This window comes from Dreissena polymorpha, chromosome 7, assembly GCF_020536995.1.
Source record: "Dreissena polymorpha isolate Duluth1 chromosome 7, UMN_Dpol_1.0, whole genome shotgun sequence".
Lineage (NCBI taxonomy): Eukaryota > Metazoa > Mollusca > Bivalvia > Myida > Dreissenidae > Dreissena > Dreissena polymorpha.
Window position 1 is genome coordinate 63,123,457 of NC_068361.1, and position 27,990 is coordinate 63,151,446.

Genomic DNA, 27,990 nt, shown 5'->3' on the forward strand with positions numbered 1-27,990 from the left:
CTACAACCACTACTTATTAAATTAAATCACGAACAGGTGCAGTAACAAATACAGACTCAACGTTCCGGTGCGAAGTATCCAGTTCGATCCCCTCGATATCCGGTCATCGCGTCCAGGTGTCGAATCCCGCTGGGTCGTCAAATTTCGTACTACAGCGGATGTGTCAAAAGCTATACAGTCGGGACTTCTGGTAGACACGGACCGGCTGGTGTTTTACCAGCACGACGACGTCACTAGACGCGAAACCGAGGCCTATAGAAACTACATAGAGGTTGTTAACGCCGTTTTAGCGGCGTCTGCTGATAACGCAGTGTGCGGGAAACTTAAACGCGCAGTTTCCAGCGGTCGATGTCTGTCAAGACGTTTAAGATATTATGAAGATAACTAAATGGAAGTGACTTTTTGAAACTATGTGACTATGTCGTTATGTTAATTAAGGTTGTTTGGGATATGTACACTAGCATGTGCCAACGGTGACTCGATTAGTACACATGCAAGTGGAATACTTACATAAACGCCATTAAAATTCAGACATCCACATTCATTTATGATAAAAATACGCTTCCTTTTTGTTGTCGAAGTTTTTGTTTGTTTTGAATACTTACGAATAGAATACATGTATTGATAATACTAACTTTTAACATTTTGAATCATTTCAAACTTCAAACACAAAGTTAGATCATGTATACATTAAACATATTTAGAACAAATATTTATCAGCTTTGTTGTCAAGCCCTCCCCGTCAAAGTATCACTAAACAATACTAGTCCACATAAATGGTTATGTACTTTATTGAGTGCATCATCAATATTAGATTAGGAAATACATTATTACCAACATCGACATGTTAAATTATTTACATACAACAATTTGTATAGAAATGGTGGACAAAAACAACAGCATAAGTGTAGTGAGCTTTGTCTTAATTTGAAAACGACAATAAAAGTACGCACGATTATAGACAAACTTAAGCTCAGTAGGCCAGAAAATATAAACACGTAAAAATAAATGCAACAGATGCCCGTTACAGTTTATACACTATTTTAACTTTTAATATAAAAATCCTTTTTTCACAGTTATATAACAGATATTTACACAATTCAGACATAGGCATAAAAAATCATGCATGAATTTAGAAAGACCCTGATCAATATGAAGTACACAAACGATTGAAAAGTGCCTAAGTGTACTTTCCATAGATATTATTAATGTATTGATTTGCTTATTCAAAATGCTTATTTGGAGTCGACAAACATATTTAAACATTATATTTCAAAATGCATTTGATACTGTTTTACGAATATATCTTATATTTGTGTTTGGTAACATTTTTTGTTTAGCTAAACATAGAAATTAACGCATAATGAGTGTTGGTCTCTATGTATCAATTTGATCAACATGTCACACAATTTACAAACATCAAGCTATTTTCAGCTATTTTCAGCTATTCTACAACGTAACAAACATGTTTCATGCATTCAAAAAATGTTAAATATAAACAACTTCAAGTTTAAGGAAATCTGGTCTTAAAACATTTGCTGAACTTTAACAGTGGGAGATTTACAGAAAATGGCTCCATTGAAGGCACTGCACTGACATCAATTGTGGGAATGTTAACGTAAAAGGTAAAAAACACATTGTTACAAAACTAATAAAATGTCAAACTTTATTATCAGCTATACATCAATAGGTTCACGTTTAATATAAGAACAAACATAAGTGTTTATTTCACATACACTTTCAAAGCAGACATCTTTGCTTTTTTTTGTTTAAGCAAATAATATTGCTCTCTACTTTACCAATAGAGACAATCGCATTTTTTGACAATTGTTAGCATATGACAACACTCTTCCTTAATATGTAAATGACTGATTTCAAATAAAAATGTACTAAATTTTCTTTAGATAATGTAAAACAAAATTAAACTTATTTTAAGTAGCTGTTCTTAATATAAAGCAGTTAATATAACAAGGGGTTTATATTTCATTGAGTACAGTTTTCTCTTCAGAATCTGTTACTGTACATTATTTTAACAGTTTAATACAAATATGTGGATTCACACAATCAATATTTTTATGACTATGGTTTGCACAAATTAATGTAAACAGTGAGTTTATCTTATAAAAATTGCCACACAAAAAAAATAATGTACATTTAAAATACTATTGTTTCACAGTTGCTCTGTGTATAAATATCAAAATATACCTCTACAATGTATGCAGTGATCAAGAGATATTGATTAAGATACTCAGTGATTAAAGAGGATACATTCTGGTCGTCTTCATATGCATATACAAATATAAAGCATTATAAACTATTATATCCGAAAATAAATTTAAACACTTATGAGCATCTTAGTCTTTGATCTAACAACACAAATTAACATTTATAACTTTTCCCATTTTTCATAAAACTCTAAAAAAAATAATTTTTTAATTTTTAGTTTTCCTTTAAGTTTTCCCCCAAATCCAAGAGCCATTTCGAATATTTAACAAACAATATGCATTGAAATCAACAAAGTACTGGTAGTAAATACAGAATCGATACTTTTAGGTAGATTACATATTATTGCATATAATTTATTTAGATTCCCATGAATGCTATTAAACAAGATTCTTGTTCGAATACCGACCGGAATTAGCAGATTTACTAGTATTGTTTTTAGAAAGATTGATAAACAGAAAAAGCTGAAGCGTAAAACTTCTAAAACTTTCTTAACACTACTTTTATATAGCTTATCTATAATACGGGTAAAAAAACAGAAAACTGAAACATGTATTATAACATGAAAATACTCTAATATTTTTTTCATGTTGTCCAAGTTACCAGCCTCATTTAAACAGCTTTGTCACACTTTGAAAGTCTTTGATAAAAGTGTATTTCCCATTAATTTACCATTATCAGGATCAAAATATGTAGTGATATGATAATATAGACAAAGACATTGCATATGCATGCTTTTAAAATACTTGACATGCTATATTTAACAAAATATTTCAACATAAATACTGACAGCATAAACATTCCCATAAAACATAAACTATTGTTTTTGAATGAATATAACTTGGTTGGTCACATATAACGTAAAACGTAAGCTATTGTGTTTTTTAATACAACTTGGCTGGCAACATACAACATGTGGCTGTTGACATGACTTTGTGGCTTTCCACTTGAATTGTTGTGATGTGTCATTCTGCCATTTCGATCTGAACAAGGTCATTCATTTTCACCCTTCATAACATTCAAAGATTCAGAGTAAGTGTTGAACAAACCAGGAGGTATGTGAAGACTAGCACATTTAAAACAGTATGTAACTCTGAGCTTCTTAGGTATCACTGGGGTCAATATGTTAACAATAGCTGCAACAGGCTGTGTTTCTGATTGGATGGTTTGATTTCCTCCAATTGCATCTGAAAAAAGAAAGACTTGTTACTGTAGATGTCAGTTTTTTTTTATACCGATGACAAATCAAGAACAAGCACAGCACTTGGTGTTTCCGAATGTAACAACTAATCTGATTTGAATCCATTGAGGCAATGATGGTCCTGAGACTATTTATAAAATAATGATAGATAATAAATAGTTTAACTGGTTTGCCATCATGCATTAACATTTTGCTTTTGTCTCAAAATTCCGCTTATTTAAAAGACAAAGAACCACAATATAACTAGTAGGCAAGTTCACAGAATGGCAAATATCTTTGGTATAATCACACTAGAAGCAATACTTTTTGAGTTTAGACTTTACATACAAATCCAACAGCTGGATGTACGTATGGATGGACAAATGTACATCTATATGCACTCACACATCTCTGAACTTGGGAGCATGCAAAAAACATCCACTCGACAAGAACACCCACCTGAAATTCGTTCTGCAAGATTTGTACAGACTAAGGGTCCTGTACCATGGATATACCAGAATCTTGAGATGATGACTGCTGCTGGTTCATGTGCTGTTATGATGTTCTTAGATTGAGGGGTTCCGCACCATTGGCATGTCAGAAACTCGAATGATGACTGTTGCTGGTTCAAATGCTTCAAAAACAAACCAACGCTTTGCTATCCTGGTTTCTGCAATTAAGTTGGTCATGTGTTAATTAAGACAACAATTGTTATGACTTTACTAGCATTTCATAAAAATTGTCAAGTATCAAAATGCGGGTTCAACCCTGGCAACACACTTAATACCCTCTGAAAAAGCCATTAACTTAAAAAAAAAATAGAGCTTTGTCATAAACACCCCCGTATGAAGAGCTGATGATAAGAATTTGAAATGCTGAATGTGTAAAACGCAACCGTGACCCTGCGACCTAGTTTTTGGCAAGGCATGGCCCATGTTTGAACATTGCCTAGAGATCATCTAGATTAAACTTCTGACCAAGTTTGTTGAAGAGCGGATGATAAGTACTTTAAATAGAGAGCAGACACCAAACTGAATGTGTAGTTTTTGGCCCGGCATGGCCCATGTTCAACAATGGCCTACAGATCATCTATAAAAAAAAACTTCTGATTAAGTTTGGTGAAGAGCGGATGTTAAGTACTTGAAATTGAGAGCGGGCACCAACTGATTATGTAAAACGCACTAAGTGACCCTGTGACCTTGTTTTTGGTCCGGCATGGCCCATGTTCAAGTGTTTCCTATAGATCATCTAGATAAAACATCTGACCAAGTTTGGTGAAGATTGGATGAAAAGTACTTTAATAAGAGAGCAGACAACATGCTGAGTGTTTAAAACACACTAAGTGATACCATGCCCTAGGTTTTGATTCTGCATGACCCATATTCAAACTTGACCAAGACACCATCTAGATACAACTTCTGACAAAGTTTGGTGAAGATTGGATGAAAACAACCTGAATTCGAGAGCAAACACTTAATACGGATCGACTGTCAGACCAACCGACAGACAAGTTCACTCCTGTATACCCCCTAAACTAAAACATCACTGACCCCTCTTCATAAATCAATGTTATTTTAAGAACCACACTTACAGTTGATATGGAACATGATTTTGTAAAGAGTGAAAGAGTCAGATATGTCGGTACCTGCTGATAAATTGTTTGCTGTTGTTGTTGTTGTGGTTTTGAGTTTTAATATAACTCTATATGTTGAATTTAAAATGCAAATTTGAGGGTTTAACTTGAAACTTGTGCACTTTCTTCAAATTTCTTTATAAGATAAAGTAGTTTGTGGCTGAACCCTTAAACTTAGATTACATGTAGATAAACTGGTAAATTAATTGAAGAGCAGAAACCCCAGTTTGTATTGGGTTTTACCTATTGGGTATTTGTGAAAGATTTATGCCACAATGGCCCCTTTTGCAATGGCAAGGTGACTTACCTATTGAGATGCAGATTTTGATAATGTGAACATCGCTCACTGGGCTTGAACTTGTGAGTATAAGACCTCTGTGAACAGATAGAAAGACCTTAGGGCATCCCAGGAATGTGTTCCTGTAAACCAAATAATTCAATGCATTCTGAAATGGCATCAGTTATATAAGCAGTCAATCAATGTTGTTTGATTAAAAAAATATTTAAGAAATAAATTATGTTTGAAGGATCTTGATACAAATGGGATATAAACTAAACCCTTGATACAAACATAGCCTTCTTTATATTGTACACTTGATACAAACATTTTGTGTCCCTCTGGAACCAATATTTATTAAGTTACGTGCAACACTAAAAGGTGGGACGGACATGAGGAAGGGTTAAAAGAAGGGCGGGGAGAATTACAGACAAGGACACACATGTACGCCCCCCCCCCCCACTGAGCCCTTTCAAGGCAATACAAATGGTGGTTATTATAAATATTTAACACTTACATAAATGATTTGTTTAAGTTAGCAGCAAACTGTTCAAAATTGAAATTTGGAGTGAAACACTGTACATTATAAATGGTTAATTACATGACCAACCTACCTTATTGACGAGGTAATCTTGGCTCCTGACCAAGAAAGTATGGAGCCCCAGGTTCAGAGTGGCTCCACCCTGCAGGTAGGACTAGTTGAGCATTTGCCCCAAGGTCCTGGGCCAGGAAGTGTCACTGGGCGTCTGGGCCCAGCTGACCGGACATCCAGTTGTTCAGCTAGGTACTGATCTATGATTGCATGGTTTCCTGTAGAAACAGGCTCTTAAAACAAAATCCAAGAATTTAAATAAATATTGAAAATAAATGAAGAAAATAATTTTAAAATGAGCTGAATGCTTTAACATAATTATTTTACTAAAATTAAATATAGTTTGACGATTCTATTAAAGCAGATTTTTATGAAAGGATAAACTTTTGGTTCAGGGGCTAAATTTCGGTCGAAAATATACAAAACTTAATGCCCTGACCTTCTATGATTAAAATTGATATCAGATCAAGTGCTATTGGCATTTTATTTACTAAGTGTGATCAATTTAAAAGCACATGATTCCCATTTGATGCTAGGAACTTTTCAGTCACATAAAATACTGATGTTAAGTGTAGTATATGAGCCTCATTCTGGGAAAATAGGGCTTAATGTATGTGTAGTCTGCACAGGCTAATCTGGGATGACACTTTAATAGGACTTAATGTATGTGCAGTCTGCACAGGCTAATCTGGGATGACACTTTAATAGGACTTAATGTATGTGCAGTCTGCACAGGCTAATCTGGGATGACACTTAAATAGGACTTTATGTATGTGCAGTCTGCACAGGCTAATCTGGGATGACAATTTAATAGGACTTAATGTAGGTGCAGTCTGCACAGGCTCATCTGGGATGACAATTTAAGCACATACATGAAGCCCCATATCCCAGAACAACGCTAAGATACTACTTATTGTTCTTGTTGCTGCTGCTGCGACTGGGCCAAAGACAGAGATGGAGTGAGTCCCGCCGCCGAAGTCCCCACTTCAAACCCATGAATTGCCGACAACAACTGTTGTTGAAAGGTTTCAATCGCATACTGCTCTCCAGGCCTAAGGTTCACATAATTCGAGAACAACATTTCGAGGTCAGTCACATTAACGGACGTGTCATGCAACGCCTGCTCTACCTGTTGGATCAGATCGTTTCAGTTCGAGTGACTTGTCCGGCCTAATTTGTCGACGCCCATCATCCAATTGTTGCTAAGCGACATCGACGCTGAGACGGAAGTCGAACTCACAAAGGCTCTGCTGTTTTAAGTGTTGATGTAGCCAACATGGGAGGAGATATTGATAGGAGGCTTGGTAGTATTACGCAAGACGTCTTTGTGCTGAATTTCTTAAGCGAGTTGTAGTACTTGTGCAAGAAGGGGGTTGTCATCGACTTTCACTTCAATGACGTTTGTCATGTTTGCTAGTAAAGTTCACTGAAAAGGAAATGGAAAGTAAACTAAAACCGGATTGTTTAGTGACACATGAATAAGCCTTGCAACACCTTACCTTACAGACTTGTTTTTTAAATGCCAAACATTGTGCCTATAATTGATATTTAGAATATTGCAATTAATTTTTCACTAATTAGAACTCAGAATAACGTAGTATCAATGTTTTACATGCACCAACTTGAAATTGGAATTTTTGTGTTTGTAGCAAGGTGTAATATTTATTTTTTTTGTAAATCAAAAACAGGCATTACTTGAGCAATTTAGAATGTGAGACTGTACACCTTTAATTGTGTGACTATAGAACTTTCAATGTGAGACTTCATAATTTTAAATGTGATACTCAGCAACTTAAAATGTGAGACAACACAACTTTAAATGTTACAATCTACATATTTAAATGTGAGTCTGCACACCTCTAAATGTGACAGTTTATGACTTATAACTGAGAGTTAACAACTTTAAATGTGAGACAATATAACTGTATGGCATTTAATAAGAAACAATAGATGTGAGTTCAAAATAGTTATTAAACTTAGTGAAATAAGCAAACTAGAGCTTTGTCACAGACGTTACGAATACCCCCACATGCCGCATTGACACATAATATTTTGCATGTCATCTTCACAAAAACAGCGGACACCATGCTCAATTTTTAAAACGCACTAAGTGACCCCTTGACCTAGTTTTTGACCAAGAAAGGCACATGTTCTAACTTGGCCTTAAGATCATCTCCATAAAACTTCTGACCAAGTTTGGTGAATATCGAATGTAAACTACTTGCATTGGAGAGCGGACACCATGCTGAATGTTAAAAAATGCACAAAGTGACCCGGTGACCTAGTCTTAGGCCCGGAATGGCCCATGTTCTAACTTGGCCTAGAGATCATTAAGATAAAACTTGTGACCAAGTTTGGTGAGGATTGAATGAAAACTACTTTAATTAGAGAGCGGACAACATGTTGAGGTTTAAAACTCACTTAGATACCCCGTGACATAGTTTTTGACCCGGCATGACCCATGTTCGAACTTGGCCTTCAGATCATTTAGATAAAACTTCTAACCAAGTTTGGTGAAGATTGGATGAAAACTACTTGAATTATAGAGCAGAAAACATTGTGATGTTCAAAACGCAGTAACTGACCCACTGACCATGTTTTTGACCTGGCATGACCCATATTCAAACTTGACCTAGACATTATCAAGATACAACTTCTGACCAATTTTGGTGAAGATTGGGTAAAAACTATTTGAATTAGAGGGCGGACAACATGGTGAGGTTTAAAACACACTAAGTGACCCCGTGACCTAGTTTTTGACCGGGCATGGCCCATGTTCGAACTTGACCTACACATCATCTAGTTACAACTTCTGACCAAGTGTGGTGAAGATCTGATTTAAACTACTTGAAATAGAGAGCGGACACCATGTTCAATGTGTGAAACGTATAAAGTGACCCTGTGACCTAGCTTTTAATCTGGTATGGCCCATGTTCGAACTTGGCCTTCAGATCATTTAGATAAAACTTCTGACCAAGTTTGGTGAAGATCGGATGAAAACTACTTGAATAAGAGAGAGGACGCCATGCTGAATGTTAAAAAACGCACTAAGTGACCCCGTAACCTAGTTTTTGACCCGGCAAGGCCCATGTTTGAATTTGCCTTAAGATCATCTAGATACAACTTCTGACCAAGTTTGGTGAAGATCGGATGAAAACTACTTGAATAAGAGGACATCATGCTGAATGTTTAAAACGCACTTAGTGACACCGTGACCTAGTTTTTGACCCGGCAAGGCCCATGTTCGAACTTGGCCTAGGCATCATGTAGATGCAAGTTCTGACCAAGTTTGGTGAAGATCGGATTAAAACTACTTGAATTAGAGAGCGGACACTTAATACGGACCGACAGACAGACTGACAGACAAGTTCACTTCTATAAACCCCCTAAACTTCGTTTGTGGGGGTATAATTAAGCCAGTTATTCTGATAAAAAACTTTAACATGTGCTATAACTAGGGGCTAGCTCTGTGCAGAGTTTATTTTAACCATTTTTGGATTGGGACAATTCGTAAAAAATCATAGTGTTTTGAATTAAATTGGGAAAATGGTTGTAGTTTTTGCTAAACATAATTTAAACGAGTGGACTCTCCCATCCTTCTACATTGGATCAATGTATTTCCAAAATTAGGGATGTCTAGTATATTTATTTCTATATTTAGAATAGTTCTTACAGAAATTCCTTAAAGCAAACAGCGCAGACCCAAATGAGACACCACATCATGCGGTGTCTCATCTGGGTCTACGCTGTTTGCCAAGGCCTTTTTTCTAGACCCTAGGCATAAATGGGTTAAAAAGAAAATAAATCCAAAAGCAGAATGTGAAAAAGTATGGTTGCTGGAAATACATGGATTTTTAAAATAACCGTTAATTATAAAATTTGTAGTCACACATTTCAATGAGGTAATTGTTTAGAGATTGCATGTTAAAAAGTCATAAAACTACATACCTCACACGTAAATGAGTTTTTTCATCATTTTGTGAATGGGGCCTGACTGAGGAACAATCATGTCATTTTGACTAAAACTGGAAAATGTTCATGTCAGTAATTCAAAACTAAACAAAGGCTGTTTGTAAAACATGCATGCCCCATATATGGGCTGTCAGATGTAGTGGCAGCCATTGTGTGAATATGTTTTTTGTCATTGTGACCTTGACCTTTGACTTAGTGACCCAGACCTGTTTACCCTATCGATTGCTTCTCAGTAGTATGGAGGGCATCTTTCAGTAGTTTTGGGCTGTTGTCAGTAGTTTTAACCTTTTCAATCATTTTGAGCATTAAAACACCATGACTGGGTCACATATCAGTTTAACGGTACATAAAGCATTAGATTAATATACTTGCTAATAATTAAATCTGTTAAGTGATTTTATTTCCTTTTATTTGTTACAGCCTTTGCCATTTGGTTTGGGAAAAATGGCGCGATAAACCATGAAATTGGAAAAAAATAGCGCGATAAACCATGAAATTGGGAAACATTAAACATTATAAATATGATTATAAGTAACATAATTAAAATTGTTTTTAAGTGCATGTTTGACAGCATTTTTATATTATAAAGTGCTGCTTTAATGTCTTCTTACAATGAAGACAATATTTTATTAATATCCATCACCATCAAATAATTATATAAAACAGAGAAACAACTTCTTTGTTTAAAAAAAAATCTATTCACTCAACGTTTCAGTCAATTTAGACCTTCATCAGGAGTAAACATTTTGTTATTAAATAAAGGAAATGACGTCACAATCACATGACGTCAATTGCAACAACGTCAAAGTGTTACATACTATTTGGCGTTTAAATTAACATATAACCCAAATAATATACAACATCAATATAAAAAGCATACAGTTCATATATGTATATGTTATCTAATTAACTAGATTATTAAAGTAGGATCAGTTATGATACAAAATTACTGGAAAAATGCAGTTTGAATGGGAAAATGTTAAATGAACCAGTAAAAACTACCTTAAAACTAGAAAATTAGAAGAGAACTTTAGAATTCATACCTAGGGGAGCTATAGTACCTAGGTAATGCATCCAAGAACATTCTTTTAATAGGTGTTTAATATCCATCCACATGCATATTAAACTTACAATAATCTATAGATTCTTAAATACACCATTTGATCATAAGCTCTTTAAGAGTAGCTATTAATTTAATTCAGTATTTTTTTAAATTAAATATCATAAGGGGAACCTTTAGTGTTCTTGTTGTGTTAATAATGTATTAAATGGAGTTAAAATAATATATTTTATTTGTTTACCCTTCAATATCTTGCACTTGACAACCTCAGTTCAATGCTATAATTTCATTAAACTGTACAGCGTAACAAACATAATAAAGCAGAATATGCATATGAATCTGAGTATACACAGATCCACTAACATATAAATCAAATCATGTTTGTCTCTTTTATTTTGCGAACGATACTCATTATAATAAATGCTTTAACTTTGTGAAAAGACTGAACTACAATTTTCCAACACTTGTTTTCGTGACGCACATTCACGGTGCATATTTCTGATAAATATGTTATTTTTATTTTTATCTCAAACGTAGTATTTTGCGTGAATTGACACACACATTACATTATTCCCTAACGACCATATGATATCCGTTGTTAATTTGAATGGTATTTATTATTTTAGCCGTTAATCGCAATTTCTCTTCTGCTTGCTTCGACGTGTGATAAAACAGGTGTGCTCAATCCCGATACATCGACTATTTACGGTATTCTCCGCAAAAGAGAGAGATGTGTATATTGGATAGCAACGTAAAATCGTATATATTCGGCTAAATTTGCGAACCAATACACAAGTCCGTTGTTGTTCGTTGACGACTCGACAAGCTCGATCAGCACTTGTTCCCCCGGCGGCTTTAATTTTAACGTTTCTTACTACGCAAGCGCCAAAATGATTATGATTGATAAATAACCCGCAAAGACCGAAAATAAGCGAAAGAACGATTAAAAACTGAAATTTGACCATTTTGATCGATGGATCCGTAGTTTTTCAGTACAAATCCGTAGTTCGTAGTTTAGCAAAATAATCTGTAGTAACTACGGCGAATCCGTATAAGTAAACATGTCTGGTGACCTGAAAATCAATAGGGGTCATCTGCGAGTCATGATCAATGTACCTATGAAGTTTCATGATCCTAGGCCTAATTATTCTTGAGTTATCATCCAAAAACCATTGTACTATTTCGAGTCACTGTGACCTTGACCTTTGACCTAGTGACCTGAAAATCAATAGGGGTCATCTGCCAGTCTTTATCAATGTACCTATGAAGTTTCATGATCCTAGGCGTAAGCATTATTGAGTTATCATCCTGAAACCATTTTAATGTTTAGAATCACTGTGACCTTGACCTTTGACCTAGTGACCTGAAAATCAATAGGGCTTATCTGCCAGTCATGATCAATGTTCCTATGAAGTTTCATGATCCTAGGCGTAAGCATTCTTGAGTAATCATCCGGAAACCATTTTACTGTTTTGAGTCAATGTGACCTTGACCTTTGACCTAGTGACCTGAAAATAAATAGGGGTCATCTGCCAGTCATGATCAATGTACCTATAAAGTTTCATGATCCTAGATGGAGGCTTTCTTGAGTAATCCTCCGGAAACCGTTTTACTTTTACGAGTCACTGTGACTTTGACCTTTTGACCTGAAAATTGATAGGGGTCATTTACCAGTCATGATCAATGTACCTTTGAAGTTTCATTATCCTATGCGTAAGCATTCTTGAGTTATCATCTGGAAACCATTTTACTATTTCGAGTCACCGTGACCTTCACCTTTGACCTAGTGACCTCAAAATCAATAGGGGTCATCTGCGAGTCATGATCAATCTACCCATGAAGTTTCATGATCCTAGGCGTATGCGCTCTTGAGTTATCATCCTGAAACCATTTTACTATTTCGAGTCACTGTGACCTTGACTTTGACCTAGTGACCTCAAAATCAATAGGGGTCATCTGCAGGTCATGATCAATCTACCCATGAAGTTTCATGATCCTAGGCGTATGTGTTCTTGAGTTATCATTCAAAAACCATTTTACTATTTCGGGTCACCGTGACCTTGACCTTTGACCTAGTGACCACAAAATCAATAGGGGTCATCTGCGAGTCATGATCAATGTACCTATGAAGTTTCATGATCCTAGGCCCAAGCGTTCTTGAGTTATCGTCTGACAACCACCTGGTGGACGGACCGACAGACAGACCGACAGACCGACGGACCGACATGAGCAAAGCATAAAAATTGAGAATAAGTGCTATCAAGATAAATTGCACTAAGGTTCATCTTATAGAGCTGCATAAGGAAACAAACTCAATTTGTAACCTATTAAAACATTGTTTCGGGTCAAACCTTGAATTGAGAACTTAAGCCAGTAATTATGGAAAAATTAAACTGTTTAAGATCAGGTATGGGACTCAATTTTGGCCCTAATTTCGACAAATGAATAACACTGTATGATCTCACCTGAAGCTCAAGAAGCTGAGTTGATATGCTGGCCTAGCTGATATTGCCAAAGGCTGAATTTGAGTTCTGATTAACTCAATGTTGCAACCTATCAAAACATTCTTTTTCTTCCGGGAAACCATGAATTGAGAACTTTAGCCAGTAATCATGGATTTAGACTTTATGAGATAAGAATGGGGCTGAATTTCGGCCCCAATTTCAACAAAATAATTAACACTGTAAGGTCTCACCTGAAGTTCAAGAAGCTGAGATGACATGCTGGCCTTGCTGATATTGCTAAGAGACGAGTTTGAGTTTTGCTTTCTTCAGGTTGAAAGTCGAAGGGCGTATTGGACCACTCAACAAAACTGCTGTTATTTTTCAAAGCCTTCTCTTGCATCAATTCAATGCGAGGCCTTTTGGGCTTGGAGTGCTATGTGCTCATAACAAAACCAGACGTGTTCACTTTAAGAACCTTGTTCACAATAGTGGGCCTAATTTGCGGCTGTGGCACACCCCATGGATGTATGGATCTCTTAGTGTTTACAACAAAGTCTTTACTGCCTTTTTGTGTCAGCATGGATGTATTGTGCTCTGGGTGTTTACAACCAAGTCTTTACTGCCTTTCTGTGTCAGCATGGATGTATTGTGCTCTGGGTGTTTACAACCAAGTTATTACCGCCTTTCTGTGTCAGCATGGATGTATTGTGCTCTGGGTGTTTACAACCAAGTCATTACTGCCTTTCTGTGTCAGCATGCATGTAGGGCACTCAGGGTGTTCACAACCAAGTCATACAAGGATGTATTGTGCTCTGTGTTCACAACCAAGTCATTACTGCCTATCTGTGTCAGCATGGATGTATTGTGCTCTGTGTTTACAACCAAGTCATTACTGCCTTTCTGTGTCAGCATGGATGTATTGTGCTCTGGGTGTTTACATCCAAGTCTTTACTGCCTTTCTGTGTCAGCATGGATGTATTGTGCTCTGGGTGTTTACATCTAAGTCTTTACTGCCTTTCTGTGTCAGCATGGATGTATTGTGCTCTGTGTTTACAGCCAAGTCATAACTGCCTTTCTGTGTCAGCATGGATGTATTGTGCTCTGGGTGTTTACATCCAAGTCTTTACTGCCTTTCTGTGTCAGCATGGATGTATCGTGCTCTGAGTTCACAGCAAGGTCATTACTGCCTTTCTGTGTCAACAAGGATGTATTGTGCTCTGTGTTCACAACCAAGTCATAACTGCCTTTCTGTGTCAGCATGGATGTATTGTGCTCTGTGTTTACAGCCAAGTCATTACTGCCTTTCTGTGTCAGCATGGATGTATTGTGCTCTGTGTTTACAGCCAAGTCATAACTGCCTTTCTGTGTCAGCATGGATGTATTGTGCTCTGTGTTTACAGCCAAGTCATTACTGCCTTTCTGTGTCAGCATGGATGTATTAAGCTCTGTGTTCACAGCCAAGTCATTACTGCCTTTCTGTGTCAGCATGGGTGTAATGTGTTCTGTGTTCACAGACAAGTCATTACTGCCTTTCTGTGTCAGCATGGGTGTATTGTGCTCTGTGTTTACAGCCAAGTCATTACTGCCGTTCTGTGTCAGCATGGATATATCTTGCTCCTGGTGTTCACAACCAAGTCATTACTGCCTTTCTGTGTCAGCATGGATGTATTGTGTTTTGGGTGTTCACAGCATAGGCATTATTGCCTTTCTGTGTCAGCATGGATATATCTTGCTCTGTGTGTTCACAGCATAGTCATTACTGCCTTTCTGTGTCAGCATGGATATATCGTGCTCTGGGTGTTCACAGCATAGTCATGACTGCCTTTCTGTTTCAGCATGGATGTATTGTGTTCTGTGTTCACAGCCAAGTCATTACTGCCTTTCTGTGTCAGCATGGATGTATTGTGCTCTGGGTGTTCCCAACCAAGCCATTACTGCCTTTCTGTGTCAGCATGGATGTATTGTGCTCTGGGTTTTTCACAGCATAGTCATTACTGCCTTTCTGTGTCAGCATGGATATATCTTGCTCTGGGTGTTCACAACCAAGTCATTACTTATTTTCTGTGTCAGCATGGATGTATTGTGCTCTGGGTGTTCACAACCAAGTCATTACTTCCTTTCTGTGTCAGCATGGATGTATTGTGCTCTGGGTGTTCACAACTAAGTTATTACCACCTTTCTGTGTCAGAATGGATGTATCGCGCTCTGGGTGTTCACAACCAAGTCATTTTTGCCTTTTTTTGTCAGTAACATTGCTAAAAGTCTGTTCTTTTATGATATTTTGGCCGCTGAGAGGACAATCTGGGGCAGTCCCTAACCCTTCTGTTGTCCAAACTATCAACAGCAGATGTATACCACTAGGAAAGCTTACGCTTTTAGTGTTCCTTGATTCTCTTCTGTTTAATTTCTGTTTGTCCCATAAAGATTGGAACAAGTGATTGAACTTTTTATTCTTCATGATATTTGTTGTGATGTCCAACAGCAACAACTGACTGTTAGCGTTACCATAACTACTGCTATAAATTTTCATGTCTGTAACACTCGTCCCTTTCAGGCCCACGCGGAACTCTAGCTTAACAAAACTACCCAGGCTTTTGTTTGGAAAACGTAAAGTGGGCATTGCGTTTTGTCAGAACAGAATCATGCTCAGAATTTCCTGCAGAACAGAGTTGTTCAACGATGCTGACTTTTTGAGGCAGGAGGTCAAGGGGGAGGAATTAGAAGTCAATGGAGGGGGAGGGTCATTCTGGACTTGGGCTTCTGCAGGCGGGACTGGTGCGGTTGCTGGGCCAACTCGTTATCAATGCTGGTGCTCTGCTGAAAACAACAACAACACAGTGGGTGATAGGAACTTGTAACAAAGTATATTACAAGCTATAACAAACTATGCCTCTTGACTGGCTGTGAAGGTTTTCAAAAACATGAATTTCTATTCTGGCATTTTATTGGTTCCTTGTCCTTAATAGCATAAACATAAATACAATTAAGTCATTTTGTATTAAAACAAGAAAAGTGTTGGCTAATGCTATACTTATCTGTAAATTTATATCTATAATCTTTACTCCATTTCTAGAAATGTATTTTCATAAGCCAATATGCGGATCACTAATGTTAGACAGTGTCGTCTCAGATTAGCATGTGAAATTCACATAAGCTAATAAGGGAAGGTACTTTCTGACTAGTCTGGATTTTCATCAAGAGGATTATTTGTTCAACAAAAAATACCTTTAAGAGGAAAGTGTTGTCCATTATTAGCCTGTGCAAACTGCATAGGCTTATCTGTGACAACAATTTAAGCACATGCATAAGGCCCCATTTTTCCGGATATCAAGTATGATGAGTTAAGGGTCAGGGGAGTGGATGGGTCGTCCTGGACTGGGGCTCCTGCAGGCCTGACTGGTGCTGTTGCTAGGCCAACTCGATATCAATGGTGGTGCTGTCCTGAAAACAACAGCACAGTGGGTGATGTGAACTTGTAAAAAATGTTTATATTACAATCTATACGAAACTATGCCTCTTGATTGGTTGTGAAGGTGTTTAATAGGCAACATTTCCTTCTAATGAATTTCTAATCTGGCATTTCATTGGTTTATTGTCCTCAATAGCACGAAAATTAATATAATCAAACCATTTCGTATTAAAACATTGTTGGCTAATAAAACACTGTATACCAACCTGTATATTCATAATGATGTAATTTCATTAGCCAATATGCGGCTCCTAAATATTACAAATAGTTGTCACAGATTAACATGTGATGTCCACACAAGCTACCGGTAATCAGAATGGACACTTTTTGACTAGACTGGATTTTCATAAAGAGGATATTTCTTTTCAACAAAAATACTTCACATATGAAATTGTTGTCCCAAATATGCATGTGGGGATTGCACAAGCTAATCTAGGACAACGACAACAATTTAAGCACATGCATTATGCCCCATTTTCAAGAAGTTTTTTTCCTGTATAAAAACAAAAAATAATAGAAAATCATCTTCTTAACATTGTTTCTAAATTGTACTCATTATATGTATCACTTTACTTTTCCATATATTTTACTGCTCATATACATTGGATTTTAATTATGTTATAGGCCACTTGCCCTTAAAGACTACACGCTGACAACACTAGTTTGCCCGTTCTTTGGTGACGCCTAAACATCTACATTTTAGCAGTAACCAATACCAAGAAATTATTTTATTCCAAGTAAATTGCTTTTATAAACTTTGTTTGATATGTTGAGGGAAAACACAAGTTTCTGTAAGCATATTACCCAATTGCCCACAAACACAAATCTGATCACAGGACGTGTTTTGTGTCATGTTTTGTATCATCCTTTGACCCATTCATTTTGTGAAAGAAAAATGATTCTCGAATTTAAATTATAGTGAAGAAATTAGTAGCAAACTTCTTAAACTTGCGAAAATTCTAGTCACAAACTTCTTTAAATTGTGACCCAAAAAACTCTCAAATTTGAAAAAAAACCTGTGATTCCATAAAAAGGAAAAATAGCCCAGAAACATGCCCCTTCCAGAAAACTTACAACTTTAAAAAAGGCACTGACTGATGCCATACTATAATCATTAATAACAATTATTTCATGACCATTCAATTAACAAGTTATGTGGCTGACCATATCGCAAAGCAAAAAATATGTTGTTTTTTTAATTGTTAGAAGAAACTACATCTTCTAATCTGTATAAAAATACTATAAACTAAAAAGGTATCATTGCTTTCTAGTCAAACAAAAAGTTGTAACCATTGTAACGTAAACTATCATCCAATTCTGCAAGTCATAATATGTCGCATGATGTTATAGATTGTCTAAGTGTTGTAATTTTCAGTGAAATATGATACAAAATGTAGATGCACAATTCATATGAGAATGAAAATACCTGAAAGTTTGAATGCTGAACGTTAAATTTGTAAGTGAACACCCACAGGCCACAGACATTTACAAAGACCGACAGACATCCATCCAAGGTGATTCCTATATACCCTATATACCCCAATCATCACGGGGGTATAATGAATAAATATCTTCAGGGCATACAGAGTTTTTTTTACCTTATATAACAGACGCCGAACATCAGCGTCTTCCCCCACCAAACTAGGCTGGTTTTTTCCCCTTTCAGGACCAAAAATTCCCCCCCCTCCAAATTTTTTTAATAGAAAGATGTGTCTCATGATTATATTATCTCAATTCTATTTTAATTTAATCTTGCCAAACGTAATAAATTATGAAAAAAACAATGAATATAGTTCAAACATGTACACATGTATTGTAATAATGAGAAAGTAAACAAATCCCCCAAAAAGGGAAATGCCGCGAAAATTCCCACGCGCACATATTTTCCCCAAAGTGGAAAATCCCGCGTAGAATTTCCCCTACATAAGGGCTAAAGGCCCCTTCCCCCACAACCCAAAAAAAAACCCTGGCATATTCTTACTCCAGCGCGTATTTGTATACTTAAAACATGGACAGGTGGTTAATTTTAATTTATAGATATCCTTATTTAAAAATAAATGCAGATAATTATTTCATAGAATGTTGACTGCATTTCAATAATTGTTTAATTTAAAATAACCAGCATTTTCTTTAATTTATGCAAGGGGAATTTTGTAAATATACATGTGGAAAACAAAACAAAAACCTTTTGGTTTAGAGGCTTAATTTTTGCACAAAAATGTATGAAAATATGCCCTGACCCTTTATGATTAAAACTGATGTCAAATCAACTCTTATATGTATTTATTTAGTCAGTTTGACCAATTTAAAAACACAAAATTTCTGATCAGTAATAGGAACTTTTCTACAGAAAGGTCAGAAAAAAGCTGATGTTACGTGAACTAAATGTGCAACTCTAAACTCTTTAAAAACTGGGCTAAATGCATAAGCGTAAAAAGTTGTTCCAGATTTGCCTGTACAGTCTGCACAAAATTATCAGCCACGACACTTTAAGCTTTTATGGAATTCTTTGTTTTAAGGTTTATTCGGAAAGTGTGGTCACAAATTAGCTTGGGCAGACTTTACACACTTTTCTGGGACAACACTTTAGGCACATGCATTAAGCCCTGTTTTCCCAGAGTGCAGCTGAAATACTTCCTGTTTTTGTTGCTGCTGCGACAGGGCCAGAGATTGTGTGAGTCTTGACGCCAAAGTCACCACCCAGAACTGGGAATGTAGGACTATACTGCTCCTCAGGCGCCAGGTTCACATTATTAGAGAGCAACATATGGAGGTCAGTCACGTTAACAGACGAGTCACTCAGCGTCTGCTCTATCTGTGGAACTGATTGTTTCATCTTTAGTGACTCGTCATGATGAAAGTTTTACTCACCAAGGCTCAGCTGTTGGAAGTGTTGATTTAGCGCCTTGTGAGAAGATGTTAAAAGGTGGCGTGCTGAATTTCCTGAGCGAGTTGTAGTATAAGTGGATTGGGATTGCCTAAACATTCATGATGTTTGTCTTGTTTGCTTTTAATGTTTTCTGCAAAGGAAATGGAAAGTAAACTAAAAATAGTGTCTTTAGTGACAAATGAATATGCCTTGACAATGTATGTTGAAACACCTTACTAAACACACCTGCTTTTTAATGCAACACATTGAGTCTATATTTTATATTTAGGATTGCATAATGATTTATATTTCGCCAGTTAGCACTCACAATAGCATTGTAATATTGAATAACGCGCAGCAACATGTTAAATCAAAATATTGGGGTTTTAAACAGCGAGGAAAACATGGTAAAGTACATTATGTAGCAAGTTGCCATATTTATCTCTACATTAAAAAAACAGGAATAACTTCAGCACTTTTAGACGTGACACTATACCACTTTAAATATGACGCAATACAACATTTTGCTAACGAATACTTAAAAATTTAGAATCAGTGCTATAAATATAAATGTTCAACTTATAGAGCTGAATAAGGAAATGAACTCAATGTCACAACCCATTCAAAACAGTATTTGTTTTGGCAATCATTTAATTGGGAATTAAGCCAGTAATTATAAAAAGATATGGAATAGACTTTTTGAGATTTGATTCCTCAATTTATTTGACCAAATAAATAACACTGTAAGGTCTCACCTGAAGCTCAAAATGCAGAGATGACATTCTAGCCTCGCTGATATTGCTAAGGGCCCAGTTTGAGTTCTACCTAACATCAGGTTGAGAGCCAAAGGGCATACTGGACCACAAAACAAAACTGCTGTCATTTTTCAACGCCTTCTCAAGCGCCGACTCAATGCCAGGCTGTTAAGGATTGGAGTGGGAAGTTACAAACCCTGATGGGTTCACCTTTAGCATCTTGTTTCAGCTGTTGGTCGAACTTCCCGCCTGAGGCATGGCCATGGATGCTCTGAGTGTTCACAACAAAGTAGGTGCTGCCTTTCTAAGTTAGCAACTGCGTCAAAAGTGCGTTTCTTTGGACAGTTTGGACACCTGTGAGGACAAACCGGGACTGTCCGTAAAGTTACGACTGTCCAGGAGTATGCCAGTGGTAAGCATACGCTTCCGACAAAAACTCTACAAATATTCCTTGATTTTCTCTTGTTACTTTCCGTTGTATTGTTTGTCCCAAAAAGAATGGAACGAGTTATCCAACTTTGCATTTATCGTGATATTAGTTGTGAAGTCCAACATTGAGAACTGACTGTACATGTTGCCATAACTGCTGCAATAAGTCCTTGTGTCTGTAACGGTTGTCCCATCTCTGGCACTCGGGTCTAACAAACCAAACAGACTCAAGTGCGGATCACTCGACACGAAAATTGTGGTTGATGAGAACCATGTGTGAAAACTCTTTGTGCTCAAAATTTTTTATAGGAGGAATTTGTTCAACGATGCTGACCCTTTGAAGCTGGAAGTCAAATGGGAGAAGCTAGGGGTCAGGGGAGGGGTCGTGCTTGACTTGAGGCTTGTGCGGGCCCGACTGGTGCTGTTGCCGTATCAACTCAATATCAAAACCGGGGCTCTCCTGAAAACATGGCAAATATGAACTAATAAAAAAGGTTTATATTACAATCTATAACAAACTATGTCTCTTTATAAGAGTTGAAGTTTTTCAAAGGCAAAACTTCATTCTCATGAATTTTGAACTTGGCATTTCTCTGGTTCCTTATTCAAAATAACATGACAATTGATTCAATCAAACCATATCGTACTCAAACATCATTTAAAGTGTTTGTCAATACTTTATTAATCTGTCAATTCATAATTAATATTTTTAACTTTAATGCAATCCCCAGACATGGAAAGGCCGCGTTCCCCCCCACATCACTGGACTGTAAATGGCCAGCCTTTCACCAGACAGTTGTCTTCTTTGCTGAGCGAGTAGCTGTAACGTTGAGCGAACCAATATGGAATATGCATACTGCACAGGCTAATCTGGGACAACACTTTACACACATGCATTAAGTCCTGTTTTCCCATGCAACCTTACATTGTTGCCATTGCATGCATGAAAACTAACTCTAAAGCTTTTATTACACTGTGCTGGGAATGAGGCCGGGGTCCTTCTTATTGAGAACAAATGTATTCCAATGTAATCATATTTATAAGCTTTATTAAATATCTCACAACTTTATAAAACCTCAAGGCCTTATGAGGATGACAGAAATTCTCGGGGTGTTGTGTAACTGAGGTTCCTGTTTGATAAGTTGGAAAGCATCGAGCTGAAGAAGAGTTTGAGTTATTGATCCTTAAGTAAAACAAGTCCTGCTGTAAACATGATATACACACTAAAAGACGCCATTTTATGTTTTGTTAAATCATATCATTCTTGTCAATTTCATCTTTAACATTCTTTGTACACAGGTTACACTGTAAACCATTATTATTTGAGGGACATTATTTTTGTTGATTTTAAGGGTTCACTGATCCACAAATTTATCACACACAGAAAAGTAACTGACACAAATGCATCATTTATGTTTCTGCACTGAGAAATCCACAAAGTTAACTTATATGTCCGTAAAAGTCTTTTTGACCACGAAATTTTGGATGAATATATTATATGAGTTTACACTATACAAACAAGTAAAGAGGATATTTTATCTTAAGTTAATTCATACTTTTCTTTCCCACCTCATCTTTTTTGCAGTCTGAATACATAGGGAATACATAAGCAGGTCTTTTTCTGGCGTATTTATGGGTATCTGAAACGGACCCATAGGCAAAGCGTTTTTCTTTCTTTAACAAGGGCTGTTTGTAAAACATGCATGCCCCAAATATGGGCTGTCAGTTGTAGTGGCAGCCATGGTGTTGATACGTTTTTTGTCACTGTGACCTTGACCTTTGACCTAGTGACCTGAAAATCAATAGGGATCATCTGTCAGTCATGATCAAGGTATCTATGAAGTTTGATGATCCTAGGCCTAGGAGTATTCTTGAGACATCATTCGGAAACAATTTTACTGTGTTGAGTCACCGTGACCTTGACCTTTGACCTAGTGACCTGAAAATCAGAAGGGGTCATCTGCGAGTCATGATCAATGTACCTATGAAGTTTCATGATCCTAGGAGTAAGCAGTCTTGAGTTATCATCCGGAAACCATTTTACTTTGTCCAAGTCACCGTGACCTTGACCTTTAACCTAGTGACCTGAAAGTCAATAGATGTCATCTGTGAGTCATGATCAATGTACCTATGAAGTTTCATGATCCTAGGCATAAGCGTTCTTGAGTTATCATCCGGAAACCATTTTACTGTTTCGGGTCACCGTGACCTTGACCTTTGACCTTGTGACCTAAAAATAAGTAGGGGTCATCTGCAAGTCACCATCTATGTACCTATGAAGTTTCCTGATCCTATGCGTAAGTGATCTTGAGTTATCATCCAGAAACCATTTTACTGTTTAGGGTCACTGTGACCTTGACCTTTGATCTAGTGACCTGAAAATCAATAGGGGTCATCTGAGAGTCATGAACAATGTACCTATACAGTTTCATGATCCTAGGTCTTAGCGTTCTTGAGTAATCATCTGGAAACCATTTTACTATTTCGGGTCACTGTGACCTTGACCTTTGACCTAGTGACCTCAAAATCAATAGGGGTCATCTGCGAGTCATGATCAATGAACCTATGAAGTTTCATGATCCTTGGCTTAAGCGTTCTTGAGTTATCATCCGGAAACCATTTTTCTATTTCGGGTCACCGTGACCTTAACCTTTGACCTAGTGACCTCAAAATCATTAGGGGTCATCTGCGAGTCATGATCAATGTACCTACGAAGTCTCATGATCCTAACCTAAGCATTCTTGAGTTATCATCCGGAAACCATCTGGTGGACAGACCAGACATACAGACATACGGACGGACGGACCGACATGAGCAAAACAATATACCCCCTCTTCTTAGAAGGGGGGCATAAAAAGAGAATTGGGCATTCGATCTCCAAGTGTGGATTAAAAGCGTTCATTGGTGACACCACATGTCTGCACATGTGTAGATACAGTTATTAAGACAAGGGCTGTTTGTAAAACATGCATGATCCCCATATGGGCTGTCAGTTGTAGTGGCAGCCATTGTGTGAATATGTTTTTTGTCACTGTGACCTTGACCGTTGACCTAGTGACCTGAAAATCTGTAGTGGTCATCTGCCAGTCATGAGCAATATACCTCTAAAGCAGGGTTCAACATTAACTTTTTTTACAGCCAGACCATTGGACCAGCTCCTCTTAAAATGTACTAGCCCGAATCTGATGTCTACTAGACCATAAATGACATAGCAAATACCGGTAAACAGAATTGTGTCGTGTAACTGTTTAATCAGGTTTTATCAGAAAATAATTAGTGAACACAAGAAAGTTATTTTGATGCACAAAGTAAAAAATTAAATAAAACAAGGGCTGTTTGTAAAACATGCATGCCCCCCATATGGGCTCTAAGTTGTAGTGACAGCCATTTTGTAAAAATGTTTTTTTTCACTGTGTCCTTGACCTTTGACCTAGTGACCTGAAAATCTATAGGGGTCATCTGCGAGTCATGATCAATGTACCTATGAAGTTTCATGATCCTAGCCATAAGCTTTCCTGAGTTATCATCAGGAAACCATTTTACTATTTCCGGTCACTGTGACCTTGACCTTTGACCTAGTGACCTGAAAATCAATAGGGGTCATCTGCCAGTCATGATCAATGTACCTATCAAGTTTCATGATCCTAGGCATAAGCGTTCTTGAGTTATCATCCGGAAACCATTTTACTATTTCGGGTCACCGTGACCTTGACCTTTGACCTAGTGACCTGAAAATCAATAGGGGGCATCTGCTAGTCATGATCAATCTACCTATGAAGTTTCATGATCCTAGGCATAAGGGTTCTTGAATTATCATCCGGAAACCATTTTACCATTTCGGGTCACCGTGACCTTGACCTTTGACCTAGTGACCTGAAAATTAATAGGGGTCATCTGCTAGTCATGATCAATCTACCTATGAAGTTTCATGATCCTAGGCATAAGCGTTCTTGAATTATTATCTGGAAACCATTTTACTATTTCGGGTCACAGTGACCTTGACCTTTGACCTAGTGACCTCAAAATCAATAGGGGTCATCTATGAGTCATGATCAATGTACCTATGATGTTTCATGATCCTAGGCCTAAGCGTTCTTGAGTTATCGTCTGACAACCACCTGGTGGACGGACCGACCGACCGACCGACATGAGCAAAGCAATATACCCCCTCTTCTTTGAAGGGGGGCATAACTATTTAACAACATAAATTGTTTGTTGTAATTTCACTGTTTATCACCAGTTAAACAAATGATGTCCGTACAGCAGGTGACATTTATTTAACGTTATCAAATTCTGGCCTCCTTGACCGCTGTGCTCCATGCTACCACAGCTCCAAGGCCCTTTTCCATCATAATCTGTGTCAGTTTTACTGTAGGATTCTTCTTTATTAACTTATTTGTCAGACGAAAATCCAATCTTGAACAAAGCCATTCTTTAAAAACATTTTCTCGTTTGCTACGCCAAAATGTTTACATTGACGATACCGATTTTCGATAGAAGTCGTAAAAACATGATGTAAAGTTCTACGACACTGCAGAAAATCATTAACTCTTTCAATGCTGGAACCGAATTTTGAAGATCTTTGCAAACAGTTTGGATCCAGATGAGACGCCACAAAACGTGGCGTCTCATCTGGATCCAAACTGTTTGCTATTCTGATAGTATTCTTTGAAAAAAATTGAAGAAAATGCTAATTTTAGAAATTCAGCACACAACATTTTAGCAGACTACATATTTCCCAGCATGCAAAAGGTTAATATTCATGACAACTTTACCAATGGAAACAAGCTATTTCTGTGGGAAGCTCTCCTTCGCGTCTAAAAATAGCGATGAATCATGTGACTGCTCCGCGTTTATTTATATATGCTAGTTTTGTTCTGATGTAAATAATGGATACAATAGTTATTTTACACATTAAGAGAAAAAGGTTTTCGGTTAGTTATAGTTATATGAATCAGTATAGATTTTGTATGTACGACCAGTCGGACAAGCTAGCCCACAGTTTTACTAGCCCGACCACCGATCTTACAAGACAATGTCTGTCGGACATGCCTTAGTGTCGAACCCTGTAAAGTTTCATGATCCTAGGCCTAATTATTCTTGAGATAACATCAGGAAACCATTTTACTGTTTCAAGTCACCGTGACCTTGACCTTTGACCTAGTGACCTGAAAATTTAAAGGAGTCATCTGCCAGTCATGATCAATGTACCTATGAAGTTTCATAATCTTATGCTTAAGCATGCTTGAGTGATCATCCGGAAATCATTTGACTATTTCGAGTCACTGTGACCTTGACCTTTGACCTAGTGACCTGAAAATCTATAGGGGTCATCTGCCAGTCATGATCAATATACCTATGAAGTTTCATGATCCTAGGCCTAATTATTCTAAAGCTAACATCAGGAAACAATTTTACTGTTTTCGAGTCACTGTGACCTTGACCTTTCACCTAGTGACCTGAAAATTTAAAGGAGTCATCTGCCAGTCATGATCAATGTACCTATGAAGTTTCATAATCTTATGCGTAAGCATGCTTGAGTGATCATCCGGAAACCATTTTACTATTTCGAGTCACTGTGACCTTGACCTTTGACCTAGTGACCTGAAAATCAATAGGTGTCATCTGCCAGTCATGTTCATTGTTCCTATGAAGTTTCATGATCTTAGGCGTAAGCATTCTTGAGTTATCATCCGGAAATCATTTTACCATTTTGAGTCACTGTGACCTTGACCTTTGACCTAGTGACCTGAAAATCAATAGGGGGTCATCTGCCAGTCATGATCAATATACCTATGAAGTTTCATGATCCTAGACCTTACCGTTCTTTAGTTATCATCAGGACACTATCTGGTGGACGGACAGAAGGACCGACAGGCCGACATGTGCAAAACAATATACCCCCTCTTCTTCAAAAGGGGGGCATAATAAGTGCCTTATGATTAAAATGTTTCAATTATATTTCAATAAGATCTAAAAAAAGTATATTACTAGCATAATATGATTTTATTCTTTTAATTTTAAGTATTAGAAATAGTTATATTAAATTAGTTTTTCTGAAATCAATGGACTTTTCGCACGAAAAAATAAGAATCCCAAAATTGCATTTTTTCCCAAATTGGCCATGAAAAGGCCTGATAATTAAAACGTCTTTGTTACCTTCTGTGTATTCAGGTCATCCTTGTCCACCACATCCTCAGCATCCTTGTCCTGACTCAGCAGCGACTGTAGCAGCAAAATAGCTTGATGTTTTTCTTGTATGTATATTTAGGATTCACACAAATTTATATAAATGTAATGAAAATCAATAACAAATGTTCAACAGAATATGGCAAATCAATAAATCTCACATCAAGTGTTACCTTTCTGTAAACATTGCGTAAAATATCAATATATGCTCCTCCAAAGATTATTTAAACAATATTTTACTTAAAAAATATTCATCCATATACATTTTTTACATGGCATGGTGTTTATAGAAATGAAAGTCTAAAAATAGCCTCAGTTGCTATGTACATGTGCATATATGTACAAATATGAAATTTTCAGTTAAAATGCTTTGTTTTTTCATGCACAGTTTACAAGAACTAAATGTTAGGACCATAATGACACAAACGTTATGACAACATAACATAATATGCATTAGATCTAATGTTCTAACAAAAACCCTCACATTGTATAATCAGATAACAATATGTGCACATAAATTATTTGTATCTTTAACTACACATTTAATGTTGTATTGTAACATCACACACTACAATGTTCGTATGCTAAACAACACATTGTAATTAAAATACTAATCACTAATTACAACAACTAATACATACATGTACACACTATTCCACTCTGAACACCAGGATGTTGTCGTCCCGGTACAGTCCCACAATGATTGATGATGTGGTGCTGCTGTAGCAGACTGACTCTGGGAAGCTCACTCCATCCTCCTTAGTAGCAAGATTAGCCAGCTTACTCTCTCCCTCCCAGCCCACCTGTTGTACAGTGTCGGACAAGTATCCACAGACCAGCACCTGGCCTGCAGGGGTCACATGTAGACAACGTGGGAGCTGTATTGCTGGGTCTGTGT

At 36.9% G+C, this 27,990-nt stretch overlaps 1 long non-coding RNA gene across 6 annotated transcripts; it reads right to left on the bottom strand.

The window, feature by feature from the left end:
* Positions 1–773: 773 nt before the first annotated feature.
* On the bottom strand, positions 774–27,850 carry LOC127837345 (uncharacterized). Of its 6 annotated transcripts, none has more exons than XR_008029238.1 (11): positions 27,734–27,850; positions 27,063–27,128; positions 20,475–21,363; positions 19,722–19,870; positions 16,607–16,822; positions 13,633–16,195; positions 6,816–7,331; positions 5,928–6,138; positions 5,344–5,456; positions 3,863–4,073; positions 774–3,410 (listed from the first exon to the last, which is right to left on the bottom strand). It is a non-coding gene; the product is annotated as an uncharacterized LOC127837345 (long non-coding RNA). The 6 variants fall into 6 exon arrangements; XR_008029240.1 differs by having other exon boundaries at positions 5,928–6,123; positions 7,035–7,331; positions 13,633–16,198; XR_008029239.1 differs by having other exon boundaries at positions 7,035–7,331; positions 13,633–16,198.
* Positions 27,851–27,990: the final 140 nt, after the last annotated feature.